The 14024-nt window shown below is 45.5% G+C and overlaps 1 protein-coding gene across 2 annotated transcripts in view; it reads right to left on the bottom strand.

The window, feature by feature from the left end:
- SCNN1D (sodium channel epithelial 1 subunit delta) overlaps positions 1 to 14024 on the bottom strand; it is a 64336-nt gene that overhangs the window by 27011 nt on the left and 23301 nt on the right. The window contains exon 1 of one of the 2 annotated variants that reach the window (XM_035120047.3): positions 3243 to 4854. The exons of the other annotated variant lie outside the window; for it this stretch is intronic. The gene's annotated coding sequence lies outside the window, so the exon portion shown is untranslated. Of the gene's footprint in view, positions 1 to 3242; positions 4855 to 14024 lie in introns of those variants that run through there. 2 annotated transcript variants of the gene reach the window in all.

The raw sequence follows: 14024 nt of genomic DNA, 5'->3' as shown, positions 1-14024 counted from the left end.
CTACAGTCCAAAATCAGCTAACTGCTTCACTGTTTGCAAACCCTTCTTTGTGCATACTCAAATCTCTCTCTCTCTCTCTCTCTCTCTCTCTCTCTCTCTCTCTCTCTCTCTCTCTCTCTCTCTCTCTCTCTCTCACACACACACACACACACACACATATGTGCCCATCCATGGATAAAGATGGAGGAGAACTTACGTTTGCACTTCCCAAAGCAACACACACTGAACTACTGATATCCTTTGAAATGTGCCCTTCCCTGAGTTCTGCAACGTTTTTCCCAAGGATTTTTTTTAAAGATGGAAAGTATTAGAGGAAAGCCTGCCTAAAAATCCACTTATTATTAAAATGGCATACAAAAATGCACTATATCAGGGAAAACCAGTTTGCAAAAATGTGTATAGTAGGCAAAATTGCATACAGAGACAAGTACATTAGAAGTCCACCGTAAAATGCTGATCAGTGCTGCAGTTAAGGTGAACAATCAAAATTAATGACCATGACCAACTTAGGTTCATTAATTTCTACTCTAAGTAGAACTATTTGTGTGTGTGTGTGTGTGTGTGTGTGTGTGTGTGTGTGTGCACGCACATGCAAACTGAGGCAGAAATGTAACTAGCTGACTGGAGAAATGAGAAATGAATTAAGAGATCTATCCACCCCTGTCGATAGATGCATCAATCTACTTTGGAGCCTTGCACACCTCAACCGATCGCCTTATATCCACACCAATAATACTAATCCCTAACAATTGTTTCAATATTTAGCAGCAGCGCCTTGCCTTTCCAGTGTCCCACACCCATTGCCTCAAGCACCAGTAGGAAAGCCTCGTAAAAATCCCATTATTGTTATCTCTACATTGCAACGGTGTGTGGGTGGGGACTTGTAGCGCAAGGATGGTGGTTTCCCTGGGGGCAGCAGGCAGATGACCAGCAACTTGGGGAGTGACTGCAGCTCAGTGCTAAAGCACATGGAGATGGTCCAAAGTTCAGGTAACAAACGCCTCTCTTCTTAGCTCAAGACCCCCAGGGAGTCACTCCTGGTCACAGCAGACATTCTAAGTCTACATAGACAAAGTTTGTTCCTGCATTGGAGGGGGTTGGCCTAGATGACCCTTGAGGTCCCTTCCAATTCTACTATGATTCTGAGTCTGAACTGGTACAATCCAGCTTCCTTACTTCCCAACACTGAGTGCCAGTGTGGTGTGGTTGTTAGAGTGCTAGACTAGGACCTGGGAGTCTCCAGTTCCCCACTGGATGTGACCTCAGGCCAGTCGTTGCCTCTCAGCCTGACCTGCATCACAGGGCTGTTGTGGGGATTTAGTGAGGACAGGGAGAACCCTTTATGCCACCTTGAGCTCCTTGGAAAAGAAGGTGGGGATACAAATGCAATAAATAAATAAAATGAGTCGATTGGTTCAGCCATCATGATACGCAATCTGCCCACCAGTCCAGCCAAAGTCAGCTTGCAGTCCCTCTGCTGGGATAAACACCCCAGTTTCTGTGACTTGGGATCTAGAGAGTGATGGGCCCATCTCCTCTCCCACTCCTTTGTCTCAGAACATCCCACCTTCAAGCATTAGTGATATTTTGCAAGAAGCTGTGACACTGGTGTTGAATGCAGAACACCCCAACTTCAAAGGTTCTTGAGCTGAGTTGTGGAAGCAGATCTCTCTCTCTCTCTCTCTCTCTCTCTCTCTCTCTCTCTCTCTCTCTCTCTCTCTCTCTCTCTCTCTCTCTCCTGCTGTTGGTTTGAGTTGACAACACTGAGCATCACAACTATGTTTGAAGGCAACTACAGCTTTCATATTAAAGGACAAGTGAGGTCCAAGTGTCTATTTCTCATCTCTGGACCAGCAATACATCTGACAGTGCAATCGTATGCACTGAGTTGGGGCTTACACCTGGGTAGGAGAGCATAGGATGGCAGGCCAGAAGCTATTAGCTTCCCACTTCCAAAAGCTAGTCATTACCACTATTTGCTTGCTTTGCGAAAATCCACTCAGAGGCCAACATTTTAAGCTATAAAAAGGAGGACAGCTCAGTCAGCTTCTCATCCAGGTACAGGTGATCTCCAAAACAACTACTAACTAAAGTCAACAACTAACTAAAGTCAACAGCTGACACTCTCCAGAAGTGAATGACTGATCCACCTCTAGTCATTTGCCCTCTTTGATGCCCACTCTATCCCATTTCGTTTCATTTCACTTTAAACTGGGATACCGTCTTCCTTCATTGCTATATACACAAGGCGGTTTACAAGCCGTAGAAGCAACAAAATACACAGTGAAGGCTGCACATCCATTAAAACATTCCGATCCAACAAAAGTATGTCACAATAAAAGCCATTTAAAATAAGTGGTTTATGCAAAATAGAGTAATATTCAGGAATCCTTTTCAAATAGACTATCACACAATAAAATTAACTCTCAAAATATCAGCTGATAATAATTAAGCAAATATTCGCTCTCAACAATGACAGCAAATCATTACTAGACTATAACCAACAACAACAAAAATAACACCATAGGTAGAAGACTAAAGGCAGTGTAAAAAGATCATCAAAGTCACATAGCTTATAATTTTTTTTATAAAAAAATGCACCATCGCAACTGGTCCCTTTCTGCGTATGTACAAAAACGGGTCTCTTCTGCGTACAGATTCCTGGAAATTGCTTGAGCTTCTCATGGGGCCAAAATAGATGGAACATGGAAATCATAACAGAGCGTTGATTGTCCTTTGGCTCATTCTCCACTGTCCACCTGTGGCAGAACACGGCAGCAGGTCCTGGTAGAACCGATGGTGGGCAGAAAAATCACAATTCCAAATTCTTTCCCTGGGTCAAAGATTGTCCAGGAATTGGAAAAAACCAGCACTGCAGGAGAAAGGGCTGGTTGGGAGAAACTTGAGGACTCCCCCCTTTTTTTCTGTGCATGTTTTAAAAATAATGTGGGGTGACATCAAAAAGTGGTTCAGGCACCCCCTGAAGTGTTACAGTCCTTTCTGCCACCTCATTGTCCACCCCTCCGCTTGCATGCTGTAGATGCTCGCCAAACTGCACTCAATTGTATAAACCCATCGAGCAAAACACACACAGTCAAATGTAATCGTAAGAAGCTGAGTTACACTACCATTAGCCTACGTGCTCTAAATATAGCAATTATGAGCTGGTTTCAGGCACTAATGCCAGGGCAGAGCCACACACAATGCACACACTTTAGCAGCCGCAAGAAAGCAATCGGTACCTTGGTTGCGCCTCCTGCTCTTCTCTTGAACTGGGAGCCGGGTGGAGCAGCGTGGAGCGAAGCGCGAAGGAGCTGGCAAAGTGTGAGAGTTGATCCTGAGAGTTTTCTTTTATACCCACAGATAAGAGCGCCTGGGAGCTGTCCAGCCTTGTTATGCAGATTGAGAGGTTGAGTCACAGCTCGAAAGGGCTGGAGCTTCTTGGAGAGACTCAGCAGGCTGGCAGATTTCTTCCCAGGGAAGAAGACCAGATCAGCCAGTCGGAGGACGCCGAGAGCCTTGCTCAACTTGGGAAGCCTTTGGATTCATGCGGAATCTCCCGTTTGTTGGCTGCGATAGAGGGAGGAGGGAAGGAGGAAACAATTCCAAATTCTGAGGAATCCTCCTTGCGGTGTCTTAATCGTCCTCATCTTTCAGGTGATTCGGTCATTTCTCCTGCTGCCCTCAAAGATGCTGGATGATTTCCCTGCCTCGGAAAATTTCCTCCTGTATTCTCAGGAATACAGGAACACAGGAATCTGCCTTACACTGAGCACGTGTTGTGTACCATTAGCTTGTCTAGCTCAGTCTTGTCGACACTGACCGGCAACAGTTATCCCGGATAGCTCAGTTGGTTAGAGCACGATGCTGATAGTGCCAAGGATGCAGGTTCGATCCCTGTATGGGGCAGCTGCATATATTCCTGCATTGCAGGGGGTTGGACTAGATGATCCTCAGGGTCCCTTTCAATGCTACAGTTCTGTGATCTATGATCCAGGGTCCCTGGCAGGCGTGTTTCCTGGTCCTATGTGGAGATGCTGGGGATTGAACCTGCAACCTTCTGCATGCAAGGGAGATGCCCACAATCCTTCTACTTTTGGTGGGGCCACCACATTGCTGAGACACTTCCTTTTGGAGCTTTACATGGCAGGCTGTTACTGTTTTGTTTTTTTAAGCTCCATTTATTTACATCTACATTTCAGTTTTTAATATTCTGGTCTCTGGTGTTGCAGCTCTTTTCCTCCCCGTGGGTAGGCAAACTAAGGCTCGGGGGCCGGATCCGGCCCAATCACCTTCTAAATCTGGCCCAAGGACGGTCCTGGAATCAGCGTGTTTTTACATGAGTAGAATGTGTCCTTTTATTTAAAAAGCATCTCTGGGTTATTTGTGGGGCCTGCCTGGTGTTTTTACATGAGTAGAATGTGTCCTTGTATTTAAAAAGCATCTCTGGGTTATTTGTGGGGCCTGCCTGGTGTTTTTACATGAGTAGAATGTGTCCTTTTATTTAAAAAGCATCTCTGGGTTATTTGTGGGGCCTGCCTGGTGTTTTTACATGAGTAGAATGTGTCCTTGTATTTAAAAAGCATCTCTGGGTTATTTGTGGGGCCTGCCTGGTGTTTTTACATGAGTAGAATGTGTCCTTTTATTTAAAAAGCTTCTCTGGGTTATTTGTGGGGCCTGCCTGGTGTTTTTACATGAGTAGAATGTGTCCTTGTATTTAAAAAGCATCTCTGGGTTATTTGTGGGGCCTGCCTGGTGTTTTTACATGAGTAGAATGTGTGCTTCTATTTAAAAATGCCTCTCTGGGTTATTTGTGGGGCATAGGAATTCATTATTATTTTTTCTTTTCAAAATATAGTCTGGCCGCCCACAAGTTCTGAGGGACAGTGGACCGGCCCCCTGCTGAAAAGGTTTGCTGACCCCTGATCTACCCCAACTGGTAGCAGCTTTCCAGGGTTTCAGGAAGGGAGTCTGTCCCAGCCCTGCCTAGAGATGCCATGGGAGATTGAACTTGGGACCTTCTGCATGCAAAACAGATAATAATAATAATAATAATTTATTATTTATACCCCGCCCATCTGGCCGGGTTCCCCCAGCCACTCTGGGCGGCTTCCAACAAAACAGAAATTCTAAAACACAGAAATCCATCAAACATTAAAATACAGAGATCCATCAAACATTAAAAGCTTCCCTAAACAGGGCTGCCTTGAGATGCCTTCTAAAGGTCTGGTAGTTGTTGTTCTCTTTGACCTCTAGTGGGAGGGCATTCCACAGGGTGGGAGCCACTACCGAGAAGGCCCTCTGCCTGGTTCCCTGTAACTTGGCTTCTCGTAGTGAGGGAACCGCCAGAAGGCCCCCGGAGCTGGACCTCAGTGTCCGGGCAGAACGATGGGGGTGGAGACGCTCCTTCAGGTATACCGGACCGAGGCCGTTCAGATGCTCTGCCCTTAAGACACAGAAACACAACATGCAACACACACACACAGGAACACATACTGAGTCAGGCCGTTGGTCCATCTAGCTCAGTGTTGCTTACACTGACTGGCAGCAGCAGAGTTTCAGGTAGGGGATAAATCCCAGCCCTACCTGGAGATGCCATGGGAGATTGAACCAGGGGCCTTCTGCATGCATAGCAGGTTGCCTACTGCTGAGCGACAGCACTTCCCCAGCCCAAGGCTGGCCAAGGAACCTTTCTTGCATCAGCCCATCTTAAAAGAGATGCCTGGAAGTGAACTCCAGGGCATCAAAGTCCAGCATCTGGTCTACTGCCATTGCCAGCTGCCTACCTTGCCTATTCCACTGGGTTGCGGAATTTTGGGTCATGTCTGCCTGCGTGAATGGGGGGGAGGGAGTGTTTGCACATATTATTCCCACCCGTTGCAAGCTGCCACAAGGATAATTCAGTGATGTGATGGATTAGAGGTTGACCAGCTGTTTTACTGTGATTTTTTAATTTTATTTTAAAGTGGGCAAAGGATAACCAAGATCTACTGTGCCGATGTGCCACTGAATTTTGTTCATAACAGAGTGTGGCTGCTTTTAGACTCTGTGATTTTGTACACTTTTATCTCGTTTCTTTCACCAGCACAGGGACCACTGTGTGAACGGAAGGCGAGAAGTATTTAAGTGAAGGGGTTTGGACTAGATGACACTCTGGGTCCCTTCCAATTTTACGATTCTCTGAAATTAAAATGCAACTTTCCACCCTGATGACAATTTCTGCCTGTCATTTCTGGGCAAATGTATAGTCCCTTTGGCAAGTGGAGGGGCAACCTTAGCCAGAGGCTTAGTGGCCCAGAGTTGCAGGAGGTCAAAGACCCACTACTATTTTTGCAGCAGAGTCTCTCTGCATGAAAGGGAAGCTTTTTTTAGCCCCTGAGAAGGAGGATTCTCTCCCTTTGGGCTGATTGGAACCAATCCGAGTGAAAGGAGGTGAGTCGGCCAGTGGGGATTGGCTCCTAGGGTCACTCTGGAGAAGGTGCACAGAAAGAACACCAAAAAGGAAGAGTTCTATATGCTCCAAAGCTCAGCATTTTCACTTGACCGAAAGTGAAAGGGGAGGTTGGTTTCAAGAGAACAGCAGGCAAGTTCTGTGACGACATGGGTCAGCATGACTCTCCAGGAATATCCAGAGAGGGCAAAGCAGATGGCGGCTGTGATCCTAACTGTGTAAGTTGCAATGAATTCAATGGGAGGGGGGGGTCACTCCCAGATACTGTAACTCCAATGTGTAGACCTATCAACACTGATGAACGTAAGCTAGTCAAGTCTATTAATGGCAGTGAGCCGACTCTGGGTAAAACTAGTATTGACGACAACCCTCAGCCACTGGTTCTTCCTGCCAATGACAGGCGGAGCCAACTCATTCTAGTTTCACCCCCATCCTTCTTCCTTGCTGAAATCTACAAGGGAGTCACTGTGTCAAAAGAGGAGGAAGCTGACAGACATGCCATTGGATGAGTTGCAAGTCAGATGTCAAGCAGGGGGTGGCTGGCTAAGGGCAGGCTGAGGTTGCTACAACTGTGTCCCCAGTTGCCCTATTATTATTATTATTATTATTATTATTATTATTATTATTATTATTATTGATATCAGTGGTTCTCAAACCTTTTTTCTCTGGGCCACACTTTCAGATTAAAAATTTGCTTGGGCAACACCGATTTTTAGTATTATTTTTTATTGATAACAAAAAGAAAGTAACACCTAGCAGGGTTACTACTTTATAATATGACCACGGGACATCCAGAAAGTGTAAAAACCAGAACAGGACTCATTTCCACACACCTGATGCTCTTGCTCTCATTTTGAAAACAAATCCATATTCTGCAAATAAAACAAATTCTTTTGATACCATCATGTGGTATACTACACTGAAATGTTTAAATGTTTCTTGGATTGTCCTTGAATCTTCCTGCCACACTTGCCACCCTCTCCTGCCACACCAGTGTGGCACGCTACGACCTTTGAGAACCACGGCCCTAAATAGACCAGACTCCATTGCTTAGCCTTAGGTCCATTGATTTTAGTGGGTCTACTGGACTGACTTAGATACAATCCATATCTTTTTGTCCAAACTTTTCCTGACCCATGACCAGACCTTATTGAATTCTCCAAATTCCTGTTTTTATTTATTTAAAATGTGTCTATACTACAGTTTGGTTATACCTTATGTTCTCGCTTTACGGATGTGGTACATTGCTTTTATATTGTAATCAGCAAATAGTTTATGACATAGTTTAGAAATGCTTTGAATGGTACTCACAGCCTGAACATTGGAAATAAAAGGAACTACGTACACTGTTTTCTAAGGAACTACGTACAATGTTTTCTAAGGCCAGGAGACATTTCCTCCTATGTCTCCTATGTGCATGACTGATGTCTCAGACCCTGACCTCATGCACCTAGCCTGATGCTCTCTTGTCAGAGAGAGAGATAAGGATTTGGGTTTTCCCCCATGACACAGGAAGGTGCCTTATGAGATACTAAATCCCACATGTTCAGCCTCGCGGCAGAAGCTCCACCCTCTCCATCGCGCCACAGGAAAGAGCCAGGTCTTGCCTGACTCACTCGTTCCATGCTCACTCGTTTTCATCTGATTTGCTCAGGGGTTGTTATGCAGAAAAAAGTGTCAGAAAGATCAATGCATGTTGGAGCCCGTAGGCGTGGCAACTTTTCTCCCGAAAGCGAATTGCATAATTTCTCCCTCTGTGTGACAATTATGGCTCTTTGCGCCTTGAGCAATATTAATTTATCCCTTTATGTAACTATTTTTGCTCTTTGCTCCTTGAGCAATGCTCAGACTAATTCCGCCCTTCTAAACATTTTTTTAAATAAAAACAACAACACAACCCTGCACAAATAGGCTTCCAAATGAATGTTAACGTATAACAGACGCTTATGCTATGGGTCCCAGGTGGCGCTGTGGTTAAACCACTGAGCCTAGGGCTTGCTGATCAGAAGGTCGGCGGTTCGAATCCCTGTGACGGGGTGAGCTCCCGTTGCTTGGTCCCAGCTCCTGCCAACCTAGCAGTTCGAAAGCACGTCAAAATGCAAGTAGATAAATAGGAACCGCTACAGCGGGAAGGTAAACGGCGTTTCCGTGTGCAGCTCTGGTTTGCCAGAAGCGGCTTTGTCATGCTGGCCACATGACCTGGAAGCTATACGCCGGCTCCCTCGGCCAATAATGCGAGATGAGCGCGCAACCCTAGAGTCGGTCACGACTGGACCTAATGGTCAGGGGTCCCTTTACCTTTATGCTATGGGTCAAGATTTCAGAGGATTGTTTACTGAGAGCACAGCTTTGTATCTTTATTGTTAGACCTTAAGAAGAAGTATGAGGAGAGTCCTTAATTTGATTGTATATTCACTGAGATATTTTCATTGGTTTATTATTTTTTTCTAATGCAAGAACGTAAGAAGATATCCCTGCTGGATCAGGCCAATGGCCCATCTAGGCCGCATCCTGTTCTCACAGTGGCCGACCAGATGCCCCAATGGGAAGTTCACGAGCAGGATCTGAACCACCACAATGCTCCCCACCTGTGATTTCCAGAAACTGGTATTCAGAGGCATACTGCATACTGCCTCCGAAAGGGGAGGCAGAACATAGCCTTTGTGGCTAGTAAGGTAAAAGGACCCCTGGATGGTTAAGCCCAGTCAGGGGTTGTAGTGCTCATCCTGCTTTCAGGCTGAGGGAGCTGGCATTTGTCCGCAGACAGCTTTCCGGGTCATGTGGCCAACATGACTAAACCACTTCTGGCGCAACGGGACACCGTGACGGAAACCAGAGCGCACGGAAACGCCGTTTACTTTCCCGCCACAGTGGTACCTATTTATCTACTCGCACTGGTGTACTTTTGAACTGCTAGGTTGGCAGGAGCTGGGACAGAGCAACGGGAGCTCACCCCGTTGCGGGGATTCGAACCGATGACCTTCTGATCGGCAAGCCCAAGAGGCTCAGTGGTTTAGACCACAGCGCCACCTATGTCCCTGCATCCGTGAGAGCCTTAGCCTCCGAGTATCTTTCTAATCCACTTCTAAAGTCACCCAAATTGGTGGTCGACACAGCATGTTACCAGAGTGGGTTTCATAGTTTAACTGTGCGCCGTGTGAAGGAGAACATATTTATACCCTTCAATATTTATCCGATGAAAATAGGGACATCCTATTCAACAGATTCCTGCCAACCTAGCAGTTCGAAAGCACATCAAAATGCAAGTAGATAAATAGGAACCGCTACTGTGGGAAGGTAAACGACGTTTCCATGTGCTGCTCTGGTTTGCCAGAAGTGGCTTTATCATGCTAGCCACATGACCTGGAAGCTATACGCCGGCTCCCTCGGCCAATAATGCGAGATGAGCGCGCAACCCCAGAGTCGGTCACGACTGGACCTAATGGTCAGGGGTCCCTTTACCTTTACCTTTATTCAACAGCAACAACAACAATTTATTATTTATACCTTGCCCATCTGTCTGTGTTGCCCCAGCCACTCTGGGCAGCTCCCAACATATCTACAAGCATAATAAAACATTTTAAAAATACTTCCCTTTACAGGACTGCCTTTTGGTGTCTTCTAAAGGTTGTATAGTTACTCATCTCCTTGGTTCGGGGGGGGGGTGTCACATAACTCCATAAACTCCAACATTTCTCTGATTAAAATTGGGACATTCTAAGGAAAAGCGGGACATTCCGGGATCAAATCAAAAACCGGAACGGCTTCTGTAAATCAGGGACAGTCCCTGGAAAATAAGGGACGCTTGGAGTGGCTGCATCTTCCAACATTTCAGCTTCCTCTGATGGTCCTAAGGCCTGATTTCTCCACACAACACATAACCATCAGAGCTCCTCTGTTTCTATCAACTGCATCTTTATAAACAAGGACAGATCACCATCCGATCTGATACCCTAATGGGTACTTAGAAGCATGACTGTTTTTGTTTTGTTCCAAATTTGTACCTGCTAGAATGAATTACGTGCATTTCATTGAAGTCATCAGCTGCCTGGAGCATGGTTTAACAAGGGAAAGGCAGCGTACAAATCAATGATAATGATGGTTTGAGTTACAGGTAGGTAGCCGTGTTGGTCTGAGTCAAAGCAAAATAAAAAAAATTCCTTCAGTAGCACCTTAAAGACCAACTAAGTTTTTATTTTGGTATGAGCTTTCGTGTGCATGCACACTAAGAAGTGTGCATGCACACGAAAGCTCATACCAAAATAAAAACTTAGTTGGTCTTTAAGGTGCTACTGAAGGAATTTTTTAATGATGGTTTGCTCACTGATTCACTGTGTCGAAAGCAGGCCATAAAGTATGCACAAGTACAATCTAAGTTTTAAAAAAAACCTGGACAAGTAGGAATGTTTTAGCCTGGTAAGTTAACCATGTATGTTGGCGAGAGTGCCTGTCGCTCCGCTCCCCTCCCCCCCCAAAAAAACAGACCTGCAGATTTAGCTAACCAGAATATGTTGGGAAGTGACATGCAGATGACACGTTTTATTCCATGTGCCAAAATGACAGCTGGAAAACGGGGACGTTTTCTGAGATTTTTTGAAGAAAGCTCATTGTAACATGGCCTTCTTGGTAGCGGGGCCCCGATGATGGAATACTCTCCCCTGTGAAAACAGGAACAAAGGAAAGTTGCTCAGAATCACGAGTGGGGAGCTTTGCTGTTGAGCTCAGGTCCTGCTTGTGAGCTTCCCAGTGCGGCATCTGGTTGGCCAATGTGGGATACTGGGTGATGGACTAGAGGGGTCATCGGGCCTTATCCTGCAAGGCTCTTTTTATGACTAACATGGACAGATGCCTTCATGCCCTGCCTGTGGGCTTCTTGGAGTTTCCTGAATGGCTGCTGGGAGAACAGAAAGCTGGACTAGATACACCTTTGTTCTGATGCAGCAGATCTCTTCTGATAGTCTTATGAAAGATTCGCCCATCCCTAAATGGAGAAGGGAATGGCTGGCTGGAACCCTGAGCAGGAGGCACTCTGCGCTGCAACACTTTGTGCATCCCACTCATTATCTATATCCTATTACTTTAGTTTCCTGTTGTGTAAGTCGCCCACTGGAATATGTCGAAGGCGGAATGGAAAGCCATAAAATAAACTTAGAAATGCCGGACCAGTTCTGAGTCAGAATCTGGCTAGTCAAGATAGTCTATTGCCTACCACAGGTGTGTGTGTTGGAAAGCTGTGGCGCTCTTGATGTTCCTGGACTCGAACTCGCATCAGCACCAGCCCAGCGTGACCAAAGGCCAGCGGTGATGGGTCACATGTATGGTTTTTGTTTGTTTGTTTGTTCTGCTTTGCATTAAATAAGGGATTGAGCGGAAGATCCAATTATGAAAGAAGGGGGTTGTAACCAATGTAAGTCCTACTCAGAGTATACCCATTGAAATGAATGGATGATACAGCATACAAATCAATGATGATGATTTGCTCGCTGATTTACCGGTGATGGCTTACGCAATAACTGATTAATGGATTAATTGAAATTAATGGACGATTAATTTCAATGGGTCTACTCAGAGAAAGGCCCTATTTGCACTCTACATTTAAAGTATCTTCGCGCCAATTTAAATGGCCGTGGCTTCCTCCAAAGACTCCTGGGAAGTGTAGTTTGTGAAGGGTGCTGATAGGCGACCCGTCTCCTCCTCGCCGACCTACAATTCCCAAAGTGATTTAACAGCCAATCCCTTTCCTCGGGGAACTCTGAGAACTGTAGCTCCGTGAGGGGAACAAGGGTCTCCAACAACTCTCAGCACCCTTAACAAACGTCACTTCCCAGGATTCTTTGGAGGGAGTTGTAACTGAAGTGGTATGATACTGCTTTAAATGTATAGTGCAGACGGGGCTTAACTTAGGTCCATTCCTTTCAGTGGCTTTACTCCAAATAAAAGACATTTGGGTGCAACATACTACTACTACTACTACTGGTACTACTACTACTACTACTACTAATAATAATAATAATACAACACAGAACCATCAAACTTTATGAAGATGGGGTAATACAGACAATATATTGGTCCATGTACTCTTTGTTTTGCTCTTGGTGCAGAGATGGGCAATGAGATAAATCACTCCTCAATTATTACCTCAACCTGGGATGTGCAGCCGATTATTATGTAATTTTTCACCTGGAGGATCAGGATAAGCTGGTATTGATTGCTAAATTTCTAGAAACTGCCATTAAAACAAGGGCCACAGACAACTTTGCTTTCTGAGTTTCAAATTGCATAATTTCTATTTACTTCTGCAGTTTTACCACACACACACACACACATTACACAGAATTTAAAATGGCTGGCACTTTGAAATTTTGTTTGGTCACTTTACCTGATGTTATGATTATGTTTGTATTTTTTGTAGACAAATTGCAATGCTAGTTGCTAATGCAAATTATCTATCGATCTAATTAAGAACAATATAAAATCCATGAATATTGCAGCTGCAGGGAGGTGTGGCCAAACACAGTAGAAGCATCATTAGAACCCTGCATAGGAGGTTAGAAACTGATAGAAACATCAGCTGAATTACAAGGGAGAGGACATTCTGCCGCTGGGGAGCCGCCACCAAGAAGGCCCTTTCACGAGCCACTGACTTACAAACTCTACTCGGTGGCGGAATAATGAGTAGGGCCACTCTGGCAGATCGTAAAAGCTGGGCAAAAGAAATATTGGGGAATGCAGGGAATTGGATAATTTGTTCAGGGCTTTGTAAGTCGTCATTAAATCATCTCAATAGCATACTGTAGACTTGTCAGAACTGGTGTTCTATTCACTTGACTGGCTGAACCAGTTAATATACTTGATGCAACCTTCCTAGTCTGGCCATTCTAGATATTGCTTGACCTCAACTCCCATCACGGCAAACAGTGCCAGTGGTCACGGATGGCTGGAAGTATAGGTCAGCAACATCTGGGGGGGGGGGAAGCATGTTGGCTCCCCCTGGGTTTTTTTTTATAATAATTTTTATTAATTTTATAAAATAAAACAAGACATACATTTCATATTCTCTCGCCCTCTTCCATCCCGCCCCCACAAGCCCCCTCCTGCCACGAGAGAGTCCCATGCAGGCTGGACGGTCGAAGGCGTTTCATTTTATAGCCGGGCCTATCTCCTCCCCCCTTCCCCCCCGAAGCCCACCCCTGCCACCGGTGAGCCCCGGGCTCCCCCTGGGTTAAGCCATAGACCAGTGATCCATGAGAGGTGGTGGAACATTTTTCTGCCCAAGGGCCACATTCCCTTCTGGAAACCTTCTGGGGGGCCACATGTGGGTGAGGCCAGAGGGAAGAGCGGGTGAATCAATAAATGTACATTTCCCCATTATACTAAGCTAGTTTCTACATACTTACTTTGTCATTGCTCTGGTGCCACATTGCCTTTGGCCTGTTTGCTTAGAACTGATGAATTGTTGGAAGGGACCCCCAAGGCTCATCCAGCCCCCCCCCCCGGCAATGCAGGAAACACCTATTTCATTTTGGACCATCTCTACCCCTACCTTTCACCCCCTCCCCCCCAAAAGGACTCT

This window comes from Zootoca vivipara, chromosome 6, assembly GCF_965207765.1.
Source record: "Zootoca vivipara chromosome 6, rZooViv2.hap1.1, whole genome shotgun sequence".
Taxonomy (NCBI): Eukaryota; Metazoa; Chordata; class Lepidosauria; order Squamata; family Lacertidae; genus Zootoca; species Zootoca vivipara.
The sequence above is the reverse complement of the archived record's forward strand: the minus strand, read 5'-3'. Positions and strand labels throughout refer to the sequence as shown.